Source organism: Bison bison, unplaced genomic scaffold (genome assembly GCF_000754665.1).
Source record: "Bison bison bison isolate TAMUID 2011002044 unplaced genomic scaffold, Bison_UMD1.0 scf7180017864290, whole genome shotgun sequence".
NCBI classification, from domain to species: domain Eukaryota; kingdom Metazoa; phylum Chordata; class Mammalia; order Artiodactyla; family Bovidae; genus Bison; species Bison bison.
Genome location: NW_011494862.1, coordinates 2,361,922 through 2,368,363, shown reverse-complemented (window position 1 = coordinate 2,368,363; position 6,442 = coordinate 2,361,922).

Here is a 6,442-nt window from a genome sequence, read left to right as displayed (position 1 = left end):
TTAATGATGCCTAAGATTTTTGAGATACGTTTTGTTTATACACGATGGGTAATTTTCCAAGTTTAAAATGTTTTGATGGTTTTGGACATGCAGAAATTTTAAATATTTATAAAGTCAGATTTTACAATCTTTTACTTTAAATACTGTGTTTTTACATGTAAATCAAGCAAAACGTTTTAAGATATTATACAATAGAATATGTTTAAAGTTGCGTTCTTTAATAGGAAGAAAAGATTTATAGGGAAAAATAATTTAAATATTTGAGAATATGTGCTTTCTTAGTACTATAAAATCAAGTTCAGGTAGCAATTTTTAATTGTGTTGTATGGACTTTGTGGGGATAGGGAGAGGGCTGGGGGAAAGAAACATAATGAAAGTTTTGAATATCTGTTTTTGTTTGGTATCAGGCCTCATGCTTCAGATTGGTAAATGATTTAATTCTCAGACCAGCCCTATGAGATCATTAATCTACCTATTTTACAGTTTCCATTCATTTGACAAATATTTGTAGAGCTCAGTATCAATTTTTAGATATCCTTTCATAGGAAGTGAAAAAAATAAATCCAAACTACTCTGTGCACAAAGAGGATTTATTTTATTATGAAAAAGTCTGACAGTAGTTGTAACTTCCGTGGTAGCTTAACTGGGGTCCCTAACTGGTCTCTCTCATGCCTCTCCCTAAACCAATCACTGTGGTCAGGGGGTTGGGGTCAGTAGTCTCATTGCCATAGCATAGACAACACGTTTTCCCTTTGGAAACCCGGAGTTGAGTGAGTTCTCCACAAGTGCTGAGGGAGCAGCATGAACCCCAAGGCACAAAGATATTGAGAGAGTAATTTCCTAGGCAGGTTGATAGGGAGTCTAGGGGTCCCCAAGGAGAGAGGGGTCTGGAATTCTCAAGGAGGAAGAAAGGACAAACTTATTTTCTTTCTCCACATTCCTTAGGATTATATAACAATAATGTATCCTGCCTGAGGACAGTCTTTGGATTAAACCTTCTGGCTAATTCTATTATCTTAAAATGTAAATTATGGGAGTAGGTCTGATGAGGTCTTTACAACCTCCAGACATTCTTTGGAATATATAACTTCATTGTTAACACTAGCAAGTGGGTACTCTTTCTGCCCGCTTCTGATGCCTATGTCAGAAGCTTTCTCTATCTCCTTTATACTTTAATAAAACTTTATTACACAAAAGCTCTGAGCGATCAAGCCTTGTCTCTGGCCCCGGATTGAATTCTTCTCCTCCGGGGGCCAAGAATCCCGGTGTCTTCGCGTGATTCAACAACAACTTTTCAATATGAAAACCTGAAACATCTGAAAAATTTACATGAACTGATAAGGTTGTCCTTTTGTGTGCCAGGGGTTGGCCCAAATTTAAAAAAAAATCACAACTGTATTCAGCATAAACTGGACTCAGATGGTAGATATTTCCATATCCATATCCTATACTGTGTAACTTGGACTATGTTCTGAGGGCAATATCAAGGCCAGGAAGGGAATTGAAACTGCACAGATGAGGCACTAACCCAGCCAAAACTCAGACTGGGACTTGCGCCCACAAGTTGGGACTTGAACTTACTGTCTCTTGATTGAGATTGCACACCAGGTTCCAAGACTTAATGAAGTGCTGGTTCTTTATGTCAGTGCAGAAGGAATTTGGTGAGAGGCAAAGTGATAGGTAAGAAGTGGATTTATTTAGAGAGATACACATTCTATAGACAGAAGGCAGTTCATCTCAAAAGGTGAGAGCTGCCATTTAAAATATGGCGGGTTAGTTTTTATGAGCTTCGTAATTTCATAGGCTAAACAATTGTTCCAACTGTTTTGGGAAAGGAGGGGATTTCCAGAAATTGAACCATTACCATCTTTGGGGGCTTTATGGTCAGCCTTGGAACTGTCTTGGCACCAGCTGTGGTGTCATTTGAGCATATTACAATGAGCATACAATGATGGGTAAACATCTACTGAAAGTCAAATCTTCTGCCGTCTTGGGCCTAATTGGTTCTAACCAGTTATGTTGTCTCCTCAATGGCTATGCCATTCTTGTAAAAGTTGTGCCCTGTCTCCTTCCCTATTGTTGTAGGACAAAAGGCGATTAAAAACAGGAAAGAATCTCAGGGTAGAATAATACTTGAGAGAGCAGAGGAATGGGAGTTCACAAAAGAGGGTAATAAGAATATTCTCAGTGAGGCAACGGAAGTAGGAAAGAGTAGCATCCCTTGAGGCCAAGAGAAGGGAATATTTCAAGGAGCCAGAAGTCAACAATGTCAAATTCAGAACTGAGGTCAAATAACATAGGGTCTGAAAGATGTCCATTGGATTTGCAAATGAGAGAGATGAAACTAAGGCATCACTAAGGGGCCAAAGAGTTCATTATCTAGAAGTAAGAGAGGTGATGGGCTAAAGGAATGAGAGTTTGTGATCTAGGACAAACTGGTAAAGCTCAAGATTTCAGTTACAGTTTTATTGGACAATGAAGTAAAAAAGCTTTAATCTAGGAGGTGAATGAGGGTCAAGGTGAGGCACTGACTTCATAAATTTAATATGAAGACTGAGAAAGATCTCAAATCCATAAAGGTGAGAGATGGCTGGGGATTTGTTAATAAGTTGGTGTGGAAAGATAGTTGAACCTCATAAAAGAAGGCCCTTCCTAAAGAAGAAGAAAAATAAAGGCGTGAGGGGGATGATAGGCAAGTTGAAGAATATTAACACTTCTCTCAGGCCTCGTGGTTTGTGTGGAGCAAGAAAAGAGATGCTACCATTCCAGAGAGGAAAGAAGGTGGGGATGGGAAAGCAAAGGATTTCACCATTTCTGAATGGCTAAATAAATATCTGGATATTATTTAAACCAAATATAGTCAATATGTAGTAAAGACTATATAATAAAGAATCTCTTGCCCAAAGAGAAGCTCTGGACTTTGTTCCTGGCTTCTGGGAGGTTATCTCTGGGTCCTATTATTGCTGTGCCTGATAGAGTGTCTGGGGGCTTGTGTCACACTGGATAATCCAACAATGTGATTTAGGGTGGAGGGCTATCTACTCCTGCATAGTCTTGGGGGGGCTGACCACTTAGTCTAGCGGGGGATGACCACTCTAGAAAGAACAATGTGACTTAAAGTAGGGTCTCTGGATCAGTCAACCCATTGAGATTAACTATGGGGGAAATGAGTCAATCATGCTTATATGATGAACCTCTAAAAGCTAAAAACTCTGGACACAAAGCTCAGGTGAGCTTCCCTGGTTGGCCGTGCTCCTTATGTATTGTCATACATCAGTGCTGGAAAACCAACCTCTTTCTGACCCCAGGAGAACAAACATGTGGCACTTCTCCTGGACTCTGTCCTGTATGCTTTGCCTTTGGTTGATTTTAACCTGTATCCTTTCCCTATAATCAACCCTAATCCTGACAATAATGGCTTTCAGTGAGTTCTTTGAGTCCTTCTGCTAATTATTGAAGCTGAGGGTTCAAACTTGGTGTCAGAAGTGAGGGTGGTCTTGGAGAAGATGCCCTCTAACTTTATGGATGGCCTAAACACCTTGCAGTAGGAAAAAGTCTGCAGATATCACTTTCTTTGCTTTCTTATAGAATACAGTTTATGTTCTAAGACATTGCGTACTTTTAAAATAATGCATTTATTAGATTCCTTTACCCAATATTTATCTATAATAGGTTCATGAACTCATTTGGTAAATACCTGTTGAATTTAACTGAGAGTAATTAAGGAAGTAATTAAGAAAGTTAGGAAAGAATCCATTTAAATTGTTTGTGAAAAAAAAATAAATTGTTTCTGGTATACATTTTACCAAATTTTTTTTAATCAAAGAAAATACTTTATGCTATATTATTAATACTTAGTTCAGTTCAGTCACTCAGTCTTGTCCGATTCCTTGCGACCCCATGGACTGCAGCACGCCAGGCCTCCCTGTCCATTGCCAATCCCGGAATCTACCTAAACTTATGTCCATTGAGCCAGTGACGCCATCCAACCATCTCATCCTCTGTCGTCCCCTTCTTCTCCTGCCTTCAATCTTTCCCAGCATCAGGGTTTTCTCAAATGAGTCAGCTCTTTGCATCAGGTGGCCAAAGTATTGGAGTTTCAGCTTCAACATCAGTCCTTCCAATGACCACTCAGGACTGATCTCCTTTAGGATGGACTGGTTGGATCTTCTTGCAGTCAAAGGGACTCTCAAGAGTCTTCTCCAACACCACACTTCAAAAGCATCAATTCTTCGGCGCTCAGCTTTCTTTATAGTCCAACTCTCACATCCATACATGACTACTGGAAAAACCATAGCCTTGACTTGACGGACCTTTGTTGACAAAGTAACGTCTCTGCTTTTTAATATGCTGTCTAGGTTGGTCATAACTTTTCTTCCAAGGAGTAAGTGTCTTTTAATTTCATGGCTGCAGTCACCATCTATAGTGATTTTGGAGCCCCAAAAGATAAAGTCTGCCACTGTTTCCACTGTTTCCCCATCTATTTGAATAATTGTATAATTTGGGGCAAATCATATGATTTCTTTGAGCTTGATCATTTCTAAAATTGAAGATAATACCTTTCCCATACATACTAATTAAAGATTGAGGATTAATGAAAGAGGAAGGATAGAATGAGAGATGTTACTAAAAATGTCTAGTCTACTATCTGGCACATAGTTTGTATTACATAAATATTAACTGATATAATGATAATACTCCAAGAATTTTATATGATTCATGCTTTATAAATTTCATTGACTAAAAATTGTTAAGTAGTTAACATTTCTGAATTCAGTTTTCCTTTTTTAAAGACACTAATTTCACCTTTGTGCAAATTTGCGGTGAAGGGATTATAATAATATTAGTCAAATGTTCACTAGAAACTAGTTACCAATCCCATACAAATCATTGCACTTCATGAATATGGTTTATGAAATATGATATAATTAAACTACCTCATATCTTTTATCATTGAAAATCTTGTATTTAAATAAATCGATTCCAATGTTTTCATACGTTGGCTGTGAATAACAATTTCTAGCTGTCTTTTGATTACTACATAATTAAAACTATATTTATTTTTGTGAAGTTCTGTCATTAACACTAGCATGGACTTGTGATGATTAATGCTGTTTTCTAAAGCTTTTGTTTCCATTTTGATTTGCATCAGTTAAGGCACATTCCTAAAATACTTATCAACACAATTCTTGACTAAAAAATTAATCATTGTTGTAGACAGTTTTCACCATTCTTGATCAAATCAAGAATGCTTTCAAGTCAGTCATTTTTAAAGTATGATTCTTGGAGAAGGAAATGGCAACCCACTCCAGTATTCTTGCCTGGAGAATCCATGGACAGAGAAGCCCGTCAGGCTACTGTCCATGAGATCGCAAGAGTTGGACAGGACTTCGCAACTAAACTACTACTACCTCAATAAAGCTAAATTTAAAAGGTAAGAGAAAGGGCTCTACTCAGTAGCAGTAAGTCGTGAGTAATTTAACACCAACAAAATGGCATTAATTTTGCTCCTGAACCAAATATTTGTGCAGCTCTTGAAATTAACTTATCTCTACTCCAATCTTTGTCAGCTGGAGAAATGCAACAATCTGAAGGCTCATTAAGAAGTCTGGTGGTTAATATTGTCTATCAGCTGAGGTTGCTGGTCAGAAAGCCTACAGGCAACTTCTTCCTGGAACCTGGACTTCCTCAGTGGTAGTTGGTTCCAAGGGTGAGCACTCATGAGAAAGCTCAGCAGAAGCTGCATCGCTTTTCATGACCTAACTTCCAGAAGTCATGGGTATCATTTCTGCCTCATTCTATTTATTGAGGTGCACACAAAGTTCTGCCCAATTTCAATGGAAGGAAAATAGACTGCCTCCTGATGGAAAGTGACAAGTTTTTAGAAGCACACATGGCATTGGAAACATGTTTGTGCCCATTTTTTTGGAAAATTCAATGTGCCATAATGGAATAAATAAATGAGTACTGATATTAATGTAATTAGTAACTGAGAGTTTAGGGCATGAAACAAAGAAGATTCAGATGTAAAGTGATTATTAAAGAAAAAACAGCACACTTCTGAATTTTAAAATATTTACATATTTCCCAGCTTGCAAGAGTCGGACACGACTTAGTAACTAAACTACTACTACTACTAAACTACTACTACTACTAAAAATGAGCAATTCACTAAGAATAAGCATTCCTAGAATTCAAATTTGTATCTCTAAATAGATTTCCACATAAAAGGATCTAGGACTCCTTTGAGAAATGGCTTTTTCCAGGACTGTTAAATATAAGCCTTTAGCTGTACCTTAAACTTAGTGCTGTATGTCAATTATATCTTAATGAACTTGAAAAAAAAAAGAGATGAGCTTCCATACCAGAAAGCAAGAATGCTACCAGTGACTACTAGAATAGTGCCCAAGGGTCTCAGAATTTAAAATGAAGAGGCTACTCT